The sequence below is a fragment of the Notechis scutatus genome, chromosome Z (assembly GCF_049901735.1).
Source record: "Notechis scutatus isolate UNSWTSFEM ecotype Mainland chromosome Z, rNotScu1.2, whole genome shotgun sequence".
NCBI lineage: Eukaryota > Metazoa > Chordata > Lepidosauria > Squamata > Elapidae > Notechis > Notechis scutatus.
This window is the reverse complement of record NC_142025.1, coordinates 114,331,021-114,344,923: the sequence shown is the minus strand read 5'-3', so window position 1 is coordinate 114,344,923 and position 13,903 is coordinate 114,331,021.

Here is a 13,903-nt window from a genome sequence, read left to right as displayed (position 1 = left end):
CAGCCAGACCCCATTTGTTTTTCCAATATTGGTACCTGCCTTTTTGGTTTGGATCTGATTGAGTGCTGTCTGGTTTTCCCTTCGAAGATCAAAGCCGAAAGGGTATTGAACTGTATCAGATACTAAATCAAACAGATCTGGTTTGAAATTGCCTATTCCTGGCACCATATTGTTTCAATATAAAAGTCTATCAATTAATATTAATTAATCAATTATGTGACAATCAAGCCCACCTTGCCTGCTTAAACTTAAACAAAGATGTAGCTGATCTTCTAAAAGCATCAGAAACATTCCCTTGTCTATGTCCATCATGTTTTCCTAAGCTAAACAAACCAAATACCCTGACTGACAGAGTTGATAGCATAGAATCCATGCAATCAATAGAAAAATGCTTAGCAACATGTTTGAAACAATTATACAAGAAAGCCTAATTTCTCTTGGAAAAAAAAATACAGAACTGATAAGCGACTACCTATCAGCTCAAAATCAAATCCCAATCCAACAACCACTACCACAACTACTACCGCAACCACAATCACAACTACAACCAAAAATAACCACCAAACCACAACCACAAATAATTACTATCCAATCAAATAATTCCAAAATTATATCTCCTTACTCATCAGAGACACTATGGAACGTGATCAGAAACGTCTAAATGCCATCTTATTTGGTCTTGAAGACACCAATGAATTAGATGACATCACCAAAGTTCATAATATCATGAGCACCTCAAATACAACAAACATCTCACCTGAAGATATCATTGAAATAACCAGAGATGGCTCTGGGTACAAATACAATGACTGCTCTGTGGCCCCAAAATTTTGTAGAATTTTGCAAAATTTTGCAAAAATGAGTCCAGCAAATGCATATTAATTCATACAATAAACACCATTGCAAAAACCAATTCCAACCACAAAAAACTTCGCTCAAGACCAGATTTATCCATTCTACAAAGAATCTGTTCCTGTAAACTCTGCAATGAACTCAAAAGACGTCTAGACAATGGAGTGAAGGACCTGTACATTGACTACCATGCTGATTGTATCAAAAGTAAGCCACACAACCCACAACTCCACATCCAACCCTACCTCATCCAACCCACCATCACTAAAAGCTAGGCACGCACGCCCCTAACTACCTCAATTCCAACTACAATTGGCCTTAAATACAAGATACTCAATGCAAGAAACCTTGTGAATAAAATACCTGAATTTCTCCTCTTACTAAACATGGCTAAATTCGACATCATATTTGTCTGTGAAACATGACACAATGCATATCTCCCTGACTCCATTACCACAGTAAGAGACTATCATGTTTACCGATCAGATTGTGAAACCCGTAGAGGAGGTGGTGTTGCTATCTTCTATAAAAAGTCCTTACATCTAAAAAATATCCAAGTTACCCAAGAGCTTGCTCTTCCTGAGACCAATGTCCATAAATATCACATTTCGATTCTTACTATGTTACAGAGCCCCTGATTATGACATTGAAAATGTAAACAAGCTAAATTCACTACTAACATGGGCAACATCCTGCCCACACTCTTTTATCTTTCTTGATGCCTTCAATCTACCTCACATTAACTGGACCCTAAACGAATGTAAAACTGAACCCATACATGCAACCTTCTACAATGCTGTAACAAACCTGGGACTGGAACAACTAGTAGCCAACAATACTAGTCTTAACAACTGCCTCAATCTCATCTTCTGCAATAGTTTGAATTCAATTTATGGAATACAAATTAAAGAGCCCTTTTTGAACAGTGACCACAGCATGATTGACTTTGTCTGAACATACGTCCAAACAAAAATCAACAAAATTATGTGATCCCCAATTATAACTTCAAAAAAGGCAACTATGATCTTATACACAATGATCTCTCATCCCTTGATTGGCAATTTCTATTCACTGGATGAAATACTGTAGAAGACCGTTACAACATATTTTTACTTGAAGTCAAAAGAGTCATCAAACTATATGTACCAATAACAACTCCCAAAACAACAACAACAACTACAACAACAACAAAAAAAAAAAAACCAGGTTACCCATAACAATAAGGAAGCTTCATTCCAAAAGAGATCACTTTGGTGGAAAACCAAATCTGGTCATGTTGCCAATTTCAAAAGCCAATACAAAAATTTATGCCACCAGATAAAGACTGAATGCACCAATTAACACATTAAACAAGAGGAAAACCTTCTATGCACCAATTCCACCTGCACTTTCTACAATTTTGTAAACAACAAACTAAAAGACTCAAGGTCCATCCCATCCCTGATAGGAATTAATGGTAAAGACTGCAATGATGACACCATTAAAGCCATCCTCTTTAACACATTCTTTGGGTCAGTATTTGTCAGCAGCAATGGATCATGCCCAGTATTTCCTAGTCAAACCACAAACAACTACAATGATCTAATACATATCGATTTTACAGAAGACATTGTTGAAAAAGCACTACACAATCTAAAACCATCTCTAACTATTGGACCGGACAGAATATGTGACTACTTCTTTAAAAAGTTATGCACTGCCATAGCATTCCTGGCAAACAGACAACAAATGGTCAAAATTGGGAGCGTCCTATCAAATTCTGTACCTGTCAATAGTGGTGTCCCCCAAGGCAGTGTTCTAGGACCAACTCTCTTCATACTCTACATAAATGACCTCTGTGATCATATTAAGAGCAATTGCGTTCTTTTCGCTGATGATGTAAAGCTGTTCAATACCACAGACAATACTGCTACCCTACAAAAAGATCTTGACTATGTATCAGAATGGTCAAACAAATGGCAACTTCAAATCTCAACAAATAAATGCTCTGTCTTACATATTGGCAAAAAAAATCAGAAAATAAAATACAAGCTGAATAGTCAAGATCTTGTTGATGACCCAAGCTCTGTAAAGGACCTTGGAATACTCACCTCTAATGATCTAAGTGCTAGAGCCCACTGCAACTACATAGCCAAAAAGGCATTAAGAGTTGTTAACCTAATCCACGTAGCTTTTTCTCTGGTAATATCACACTACTAACCAGAGCATACAAAACATTTGCTAGACCAATACTCGAATACAGTTCATCAGTCTGGAACCCACATTACGTATCTGATATTAGCACAATTGAGAAAGTCCAGAAATATTTCACAAGAAGAGTTCTCCACTCCTCTACTCGTTGTAGAATACCTTATGCCACCAGACTTGAAATTCTAGAACTAGAAAACCTTGAATTACGCCGCCTTCGGTCTGATTTAAGCATGGTATATAAAATCATACATTGCAATGTCCTACCTGTCAATGAATACTTCAGCTTCAACCATAACAACACAAGAGCACACAATAGATACAAACTCAAAGTTAACCGCACCAAACTTGATTGCAGGAAATACGACTTCAGCAATAGAGTGGTCAATGTCTGGAATACTCTACCCGACTCTGTAGTTTCTTCCCCAAACCCCAAAAACTTTAACCTTAGACTGTCAACTATTGACCTCACCCCTTTCCTAAGAGGTCTGTAGGGGCGTGCATAAGCGCACCAACGTGCCTACCGTCCCTGTCCTATTGTTTCTCTTATTCTTCTTTTATTTTTCTTATATGTACCCATTTCATGTATTCACAACTATGTATACACTTATACTTATTATCTTGTAAACAATTGGCAAATCAAATAAATAAAATAAATAAATAAATAATCTTTGAAAAATCCTTCAGGACCAGCTCCTTGCCAAACCTATGGTCACTAGCCACGGTCATCCCCATCTTAAAAAAGGGAGACCCCAGCCTAGTTGAAAATTACAGACCAATCTCTTTATACTGCAACTCCTGTAAAGTCATGGAATCAATTATTAACCAATCCATTATCCTGCACTTAGAGACAAACAACCTACTCTCTAATAAACAATTTGGTTTCAGAAAAAACTATCCTGCAATCTGCAACTCTTCTTTTTTAAAAAATAAACTTTATTAATTTTACAATTAAAACAAACCAACAACACATACACAAATGAAAGAAAAGAAAAGAAAAAAAGAAAAAAGAAAGAAAAGAAAATAGACAGAAAGAATAGAAAGCAATTAAAAACATTCTCATCTTCCACAGTTTGTAAGATCTCTTTTTTCCCCCCATAACCCTTAGTTTATGCCATATACACACACCTAATCTTTACATATATCTATATATTATTGCTATAGGTTTATCGTATCCTCTTTTGCCTTATAGTGTAAAATCTATCTTTGGTCAATCCAATTGTACCAACAGTTCCAGCTATCGTAGTATATTGAGGTATCTTTGTTTTTTAGTTTGTCCATTTCTGCACAACTTGAGAGTTTTTGGATGATCATTTCATCTGATGGCACCTGAGGCTGCTTCCAACATTGGGCGAAGGCTAATCTGGCCGCTGTTAAGATGTGTATTGTTATGTATTTTGCTTTTTTGGAAATTTGTTTGTCAAAGATCCCTAACAAGAAGGACTCTGGTTTGTATTCGATCTGCTTTTTTGTCATTTCTTCCAGCCAAATTTTGATTTTCTTCCAATAACTTTGGGCTTCTATACATGACCACCACATATGGAAAAAAGTTCCTTTTTTTTTTTTTTCATTTCTAGCAAATTGGACTCATTTTGGGGTTCATCTTCGCTAACCTCGAAGGAGGGAGATGCCATCTTATAGGCATTTTCCTTATATGCTACCGATTTTGTGATCTTATTGTTTCTACCCCAGACCTTTTCCCATTTAGTTAAGGTGATGCTGCGTCCTACCTGCCTACTCCAGGCAATCATGTTCCCTTTTACAATTTCTTCTTCTAATTCAACTTCTAATAAATAATTATAAAATTTTGTTATTTTTTTTTTTTTTGCCTGATCCTAATAACATTTTATCTAATTGCTGGAGCTTGTTGTTGATTCCGAATTCTTTCTTATCCTGTTTGTATCTACTTTGAATTTGAAGGTATGCCCACTGATCAATTTTTTGTCCTTGTAGTTGAAGTTCTTGCCTCGATTTCAAATTTCCTTGTGTGTCCAATAGGTCCTTATATTTAATCATTTTGGTGATATCCAAATTATTTGGGTGAATCATTGCCTCCATTGTTGAAATCCAGATTGGTACTTTTATATAGTGTTTTTTCCATATTTTCTTCCAATTAGTTAATAATGAGTCTCTGATTAGATGTCTATGAAAATATTTTTGACTAGTTTTCCCTACATCCCATAGAAAAGCGTGCCACCCCCTTTGCAAATCATGGCCTTCTAAAAATAATATTCTCTTGTTAGTTAAATTCACCCATTCCTTCAACCATACTAACGAGGCAGCAATATAATACAACTCCCCATTTGGAAGTGCCAGTCCTCCCCTGCTCTTCATATCCTGCATTGCTTTTAAATTTATTCTAGGTTTTTTCCCTTGCCAAATGAATTTAACAGTTATTTTGTTGAGTTCTTCAAAAAAAAAATTTATATAGTTTAATTGGGATCGTCTGAAATAGGTATAGAAATTTAGGAAAAATATTCATTTTAATGGTAGCAATCCTGCCTAATAATGAAAGTTGCAGCTTACCCCATGATTCTAAGTCCTTCTTTACCTGTTGCATCAATTTATCATAGTTATTTTCTTTGAGTGTCTTGCAATGTGCTGTCAACCATATTCCTCAGTATTTAACTTTCTTTGTCACTTGTATTTCCATAACTTCTTCTAACTGTACTTTCTGTTTTTTGTTAAATTTTTAGTCATTAATTTGGTTTTCTTCCTATTAATTTTGAGTCCTGCTACTGCTCCAAATTGTTCTAATTCATTCATCAATTTTTGTCCTCTATCTATTGGTTCCTCAATAAAAAAGATCATATCATCTGCAAATGCTTGCAATTTATATTCTTCTTTCTTGACCTTTAATCCTTTTATATCTGGATTCCGTCTAATTCGCGTTAATAATGTTTCTAATGATAATATGAAGAGCAGGGGTAAGAGTGGGCAGCCCTGTCTAACTCCTTTTTCTATTTTTATTGGGTGAGTATATTCCCCATTTATTATAATATTAGCTTGTTGTGTGTCATAAATAGTTATAATATTTTCAAATTTGGTGCCTAGGTTCATATTGTAAATTTTTTGGATCAAAAATTGCCAATTTAAATTGTTGAAGGCCTTCTCTGCATCTAAAAACATAAGTGCAATTTGTTTTTTGGGGTGAGCTTCATAAAATTCTAGAACATCTAGTACTGTTCTTAAATTGTTCCTGATTTGTCTGGTCAGGAGAAATCCATTTTGGTCTTCATGTATATGCGCATTTAACATTCTTTTTAATCTGCTTGCTATAATGGAGGTGAATATTTTATAATCGGTGTTTAACAGTGAGATCGGCCTATAAATGGCAACCTTAACCCCATGGGAAAGTCATAGTTAAAAAGGCCCTTATCAAACAGTTTCGCCTTCCTGCGGAGGAGGCTGCAGCTATTATACAACAATGTCCTACGTGCAGCTTACAAGCAGCTGCTCTCCCTCAGGGTGTCAACCCTAGAGGGACGCAATGCTGCCAGCTGTGGCAAATGGATGTCACCCAGTATCCTGGGTTTCCCCCCTGGAAATATTTACATGTCTCAATTGACACTTATTCAGGTTTCATAATGGCTACCCCTCAAAGGGGCGAAGCCACAAAGCATGTTATTAATCATTGTTTGCGTACCTTTACTATTTTGGGCTCCCCTCAGGAGCTGAAAACTGATAATGGGTCTGCATACACTAGTTTGGCTTTTGCCACCTTTTGTTCCACCTGGAACATAGTGCATAAATTTGGCATTCCTTATAATTCCACAGGTCAAGCTATTGTGGAGCACGCTAATCAGACTCTCAAGCGCGCATTGGACAATCAAAAAACAAAAATAGGGGACATGGGGCATGGATTGCCAGGGTTACAAAATACCTTAAATATTGCATTATATACTTTAAATTTTCTCAACTTGACTGGTACACCAGCCACTATGGCGGCCAGCAGGCATTTTTCTTCTTTCCCTTCTGCAGGAGGCGCGAGGCCACTGGTGTTATACAGAAAACTACCTGACCCCACTTGGAGGGGGCCAGCTTCCTTGATAACGTGGGATCGTGGCTATGCAGCAGTTGAAGACAAGAATGAAGTCATTTGGGTTCCTGGTCGTCATGTCCGCCCTTATCACAAGCCAGAGGTGTAAAGGGAAGAACCATGGGATGGGGGGGAAAAACTCTTATGTTAAGGATGTGTCTCGAATTGCTCAATTGGAGAACAAAACTGATTGCTGGGTATGTATGCATATGCCTACACATAAAACCGCAGGATTGCCATTGGTAGCTGTTCCTTTGAATGAGTCGCAATGGAAGAACATTGATTTTTCTAGTTATCAGGTGTTACAAGCTGCGGATGAGAACATGACCATGATTCCATTGGGCAGCCGTATACAAGAAACTGCTGGGGTATGTTGGACTCATAACATCAGCCATGGAAATTTAACAGATCATGGTCGTTATCCCCATTGTAATTACACATTGACAATACAGAATACAATGCGCAATAACACATTTTTAAATAACACTCTTAATGTATTTGCACACAACTTTACTGGATATGACTGTGCTGCGCTAGTCACTGGGAATTGCCCTCGGATACAGAATGACTGTCCGACAAGTGTAACCCACAGGAGGCAAACCGTTTCTTTGCAACATGATTTCGGGACTTGCTCAGCTTATTTTCTCCCAGGACAACAAGACTGTAAATATCATCGGTCAGGATTTGTGGCTGTTGTACACAAGGAGGGGTGTGTGCTGTGATACATGCGCACTGCTGCATGTATATTACTGATTCATCCCCTAACATCACGGCCACTATACAACACATGGAGGAATCCATTAGAGAGAATCCTTTGCTGAATTATGGGGTCCCTTCTGATTTTTGGTCATTCCTTTGATCCTGGCTTACTGACTCTGCTTGGCTTCGATCTATGATTATAGGCATTATAATTGTTGCTGTATGTTTCATCTTCCTTTGTTGCTGTATTCTATGTCTCCCTGGACTGCTAACGACATGTAGAGACATGACAAAGCCCTCAAGGGATCAGTTCCTATTGTCTGCAAAAACCTACCAAGGACTACATCGGCATGAAAAAACAAAAACAGGGGAGATGTGGGAACTATGATTCTTTGTTCTTTGTGTACGTGCTAGGACAACGGAGCCTTCTGGTGGTTGGCTGGAACACGGAGCAAGAAGCAAGGACAAATTGTTGCCATTTCTAACCAGAACTGTAGCAAACTTAAACTTTGCAGCTTTGTACGCTTATGCGAATGATCAGTGCATGTTGTGTGATGTAATGCGTTTGTGATAGGACGTTAACAAAAATTGCTACGTTAACAAAGATTGCTTCTAATAAAAGAGGGTTTCGGAGTTCGCTCTGAGCTCTCATCCCGAGACAACCTTGCGTTGTGTCTTTTTTCCATGAGAGACCACCACAGCATTCAGTGATATAATTTCTATGTTAAAATTGACCTGTATCTAATTACTTGATCTATCTGTCTACTGGGTAGCTATATTCTTAACTAGTTACTGGGATGTATATTTTATTTTAGATCCCGATTCTAAATCAAATATATAATTTATATGATCTGTGCTCAACCTCTATACTTCACTTCATGTAATAAATATTTATATAATAAATATTATACCAAATCCAACTATATCTAAATATTATAAATCTATATGTATATTTATCTAATTTTATCTTAAATGTTAAATATTCTTGAACACAGATAATATTACATTTGTAATTATTAGTCACACAATAAATTGTAATATAAATATATAGAACCCTATACTTATTAATTAACTAATACTTAATGTTCTTACTATTTCCCCTATATATCTGGTCAAAATATAACAATCTCTGTTATTAATAAGTCAATTAAATCAATTAATTCAATTATTTAACAATCTAATACAACAATCAATATTCCTTTACTCAGTATGCATATTTATAATCATTATAAAGAGAGAATAAAGAAAGAGAGATAATTCATCATAACGCCAACTAGTAAAAAAGAAGGAAGAAAAAAAAAGATCAGATATATAAAAGAAAAAAGGGGAGTAAATGGAAAAGAAAGGAGAGAAATCTAGAGGTAGGATTTTGGTTTTCTTTCTCTCAATTTAAGAGCTTTCACTCCAAACACACCGGAAGTGGGGGGGAATGCTGAATAATAACTGCAGTTACGCGGTATCCCCACTCATTCAGAAGCTTCCAATTTTGCTTTCTATATTAATGTTCCTAAGTTCAATTGTCCTGGTTTTCTTCAGAAAAAAACTGCCTTCTCAGATAGATCAGTATTCTCCCAAAGGTCTGTTAAGTAGTTTGTATCAGTTAAATCAGTTATATTGTTACAACCACTTCAGTGTTTCTAAGTACTGCCTATGGCGCCGTGCTGTCTTTTTTTCCATCGACTTCGGTCTTCTTCCCATCACCAGTTTGTCCAAATAGAAATCAAATGAAATAGTCTGAACCCTCCATGGCTTCCAGGCTCTTTCCAGATGCTGGTCTCCCAATCTCATAGATTTCCCTTTTTATTCGTTATTGTCCTCACTTTCTCTTCTGTCTGCCAAGCCCGTTCACTTTCACTTGTCTCAGCTTCACTTTTAGCCGCTTTCTTTTAGGGCTTCAGACAGACACTTGTAACACCTATAACAGCCTAATACCAGTCTGTAACTTTCCAATCCTCCTCTCCACCGCTATTTTTTTCTACCACTCTCTTCCCAAATGATCTCACTCACTTGTTTCTTTACATCGGTGGCAGTCCGGACTTCAGAGCTGCCATTAATAGGAGGCTGTTCTTGCTCGTTGGGCTCTGGAGGGCTTCCTCTTCCCTGCAGGGGGGGGTTGCCTTCCCCACACTGCAGCCCGAGGCTTCCCCACACCAGCACGAATCTCTCCGGGACTCGAGCACCCTCAAAGGATTGCGCCAACCGCAAGAAGAAATTAGATGAAACCGCGAACGGGCTTCTGCACCTCTGCTCGTCCTTGCCTTGCCACCGGCAGTTCAATCTGGAACTCTTACATTGAAAAAACATATGGACTACACAACTCAATCAGGGCAAAGTAAAAGATGCAATCTACATAGAATTCTGTAAAGCCTTTGATTCAGTGGCACACGACAAACTACTCCTAAAACTAAAATCTTATGGTATCTCTGGACACCTGCAAACTGCATAGAAACATTCCTGTCAAACAGACAACAAATGGTCAAAATTGGAAGCGTCCTATCAAATTCTGTACCTGTCAACAGTGGTGTCCCCCAGAGCAGTGTTCTAGGACCAAGTCTCTTCATACTCTACATAAATGATCTCTGTGATCATATTAAGAGCAACTGCGTCCTCCTTGCTGATGATGTAAAGCTATTCAACACCACAGTCAATACTGCTATCCTTCAAAAAGACCTTGACTATGTATCAGAATGGTCAAACAAATGGCAATTTCAAATCTCAACAAATAAATGCTCTTACATATTGGCAAAAAAATAAATAAATCAGAAAATAAAATACAAGCTGAATAGTCAAGACCTTACTGATTATCCAAACTCTGTCAAGGATCTTGGAGTACTCATCTCTAATGATCTAAGTGCTAGAGCCCACTGTAACTGCATAGCCAAAAAGGCATTAAGAGTTGTTAACCTAACCTTACATAGCTTTTTCTCTGGTAATATTACACTAATAACTAGAACATACAAAACATTTGCTAGACCAATACTTGAATACAGCTCATCAGTCTGGAACCCACATTACGTATCTGATATTAACACAGTTGAGAAAGTCCAGAAATATTTCATAAGAAGAGTTCTCTACTCCTTTACTCGTTGCAGATTACCTTATGCCACAAGACTTGAAATTCTAGACCTAAAAAAACTAGAACTACACCTCCTTCGGTCCAATCTAAGTATAGTATATAAAATCGTACATTACAATGTCCTACCTGTCAATGAACTTCAGGTTCAACCATAACAATACAAGAGCAAACAATAGATACAAACTCAAGGTTAATCGCACCAAACTTGATTGCAGGAAATATGACTTCAGCAACAGAGTGATCAATGTTTGGAATACTCTACCTGACTCTGTGATTTCTTCCCCAAACCCCCAAAACTTTAACCTTAGACTTTCCACTATTGACCTCACCCCTTTCCAAAGAGGTCTGTAGTGGGCGTGTATAAGCGCACCAATGTGCCTATCGTCCCTGTCCTATTGTTTCTTTTATTTTTCTTATATGTATCCATGTATTCATAACTGTGTTTTTATTTATGCCTATTATCTTGTAAGCAATTGACAAACCAAATAAAATAAATAAATAATAAATAAATAATAAAAAAATAAATAAACAAGGGAAATATTACAATTCATTGCCTCAATTTGAAGAATACAAGAATCTTGATTTTGTATATCACTTTTTAGCAACTGGTTGGATATATTTCATGCTCCACTCTCAGACCCGAGTGGCCTCTATGAGCAAAGATTAAAGAAAATATCCCTGCTTCACTGAATCCTGGGGGAACTCAAGGGCATCAGCTCTTAGTCCCCCCCCCCAAGTAAAATAAGTAGATGAACTAATTTTACTTTATTATAAGGCTACATTAGCAAAAAAAAAAGTTTAGATTTAAAGGTCTAAACTTCCCACTGCCATTTTTAACTGTTTGATTCATTAGGGTGGGTCCTTTTTCAGTTTTTCTTCTTCTGACCATTAAGCCCCTAGGGGTTCCTGGCTCTCTTATCTAATCCTTTCATAAGCAGCATCTCTTTCCCTCATTCTCAAATTCACATTTTATTTTATTTATTTATTTATTTATTTGATTTGCCAATTGTTTACAAGATAATAAGTATAAGAGTATACATAGTTGTGAATACGTGAAATGGGTACATATATGAAAAATAAAAGAATAAGAGAAACAATAGGACAGGGACGGTAGGCACGTTGGTGCGCTTTATGCATGCCCCCTACAGACCTCTTAGGAAAGGGGTGAGGTCAATAGTAGACAGTCTAAGGTTAAAGTTTTGGGGTTTGGGGAAGAAACTACAGAGTCGGGTAGAGTATTCCAGACGTTGACCACTCTGTTGCTGAAGTCGTATTTCCTGCAATCAAGTTTGGTGCGGTTTACTTTGAGTTTGTATCTATTGTGTGCTCTTGTGTTGTTATGGTTGAAGCTGAAGTATTCACTGACAGGTAGGACATTGCAATGTATGATTTTATATACCATGCTTAAGTCAGACCGAAGACGGCGTAATTCAAGGTTTTCTAGTTCTAGAATTTCAAGTCTGGTGGCATAAGGTATTCTACAACGAGTAGAGGAGTGGAGAACTCTTCTTGTGAAATATTTCTGGACTTTCTCAATTGTGCTAATATCAGATACGTAATGTGGATTCCAGACTGATGAACTGTATTCGAGTATTGGTCTAGCAAATGTTTTGTATGCTCTTGTTAGTAGAGTGATATTACCAGAGAAAAAGCTACGTAGGATTAGGTTAACAACTCTTAATGCCTTTTGGCTATGTAGTTGCAGTGGGCTCTAGCACTTAGATCATTAGAGGTGAGTATTCCAAGGTCCTTTACAGAGCTTGGGTCATCAACAAGTTCTTGATTATTCAGCTTGTATTTTATTTTCTGATTTTTTTGCCAATATGTAAGACAGAGCATTTATTTGTTGAGATTTGAAGTTGCCATTTGTTTGACCATTCTGATACATAGTCAAGATATTTTTGTAGGGTAGCAGTATTGTCTGTGGTATTGAACAGCTTTACATCATCAGCGAAGAGAACGCAATTGCTCTTAATATGATCACAGAGGTCGTTTATGTAGAGTATGAAGAGAGTTGGTCCTAGAACACTGCCTTGGGGGACACCACTATTGACAGGTACTGGATTTGATAGGATGCTCCCATTTTGACCATTTGTTGTCTGTTTGACAGGAATGCTTCTATCCAGTTATTCAGTTGTCCAGAGATACCATAGGATTTTATTTTTAGGAGTAGTTTGTCGTGTACCACTGAATCAAAGGCTTTACAGAAGTCTATGTAGATTGCGTCTATTGCTTTGTCTTGGTCGAGTTGTGTTGTCCATATGTTTTTGCAGTGTAAGAGTTGTAGATTAAAGGATAGTTTTTTTCTGAAACCAAATTGTTTATTGGAGAGTAGGTTATTTGTCTCTAAGTGGAGGATGATGGATTGGTTAATAATTGATTCCATGACTTTACAGGTGACGCAGCATAAGGAGATTGGCCTGTAATTTTCAACTAGGCTTGGGTCTCCCTTTTTGAAGATGGGGATGACTGTGGCTTGTGACCATAGGTTAGGCAAGGAGCTGGTCCTGAAAGATTTTTCAAAGATTATGCTTAGAGGTTTGGCTATTGCAGTGGATAGCTTTCTTAAGAAATAGAATTTAAATTAAATTAGAAATTAAGAATTTTCCATTACACAACAGTAGCAGTGGAAAGGATCAAGTTGATGGTTGTAATCTCTATTTTTGTCTCTCTCTCTCCACAACACACACACACACACACACACACACACACATCTACAACACTCTCTCTCTCACACACACACATATATGTATATGCACACACACACACACACACACCACATACACACACACACACACGCACGGATGGGCTTCAAAAAATTTAGGAAGAGGTTCTCTGCCCAGTTGCTGGGTGGGAGTGGCTGTGGTGGACGTGGCCTAGTCAGCCTCCTTCAGCATGGTGTGTGTGTGTGTGGGGGCTCCAGAGGCTTTACTCAAGCCTCCAGGAGGGCAAAAATGGCCTTCCCTGGCACTGGAGGCTCTCTGGAGGCCGGAAATGAAGCCTCCAGGAGGCCCGGTTTTTGCCCTCACCCAGCCTCTGTACATGCCCTG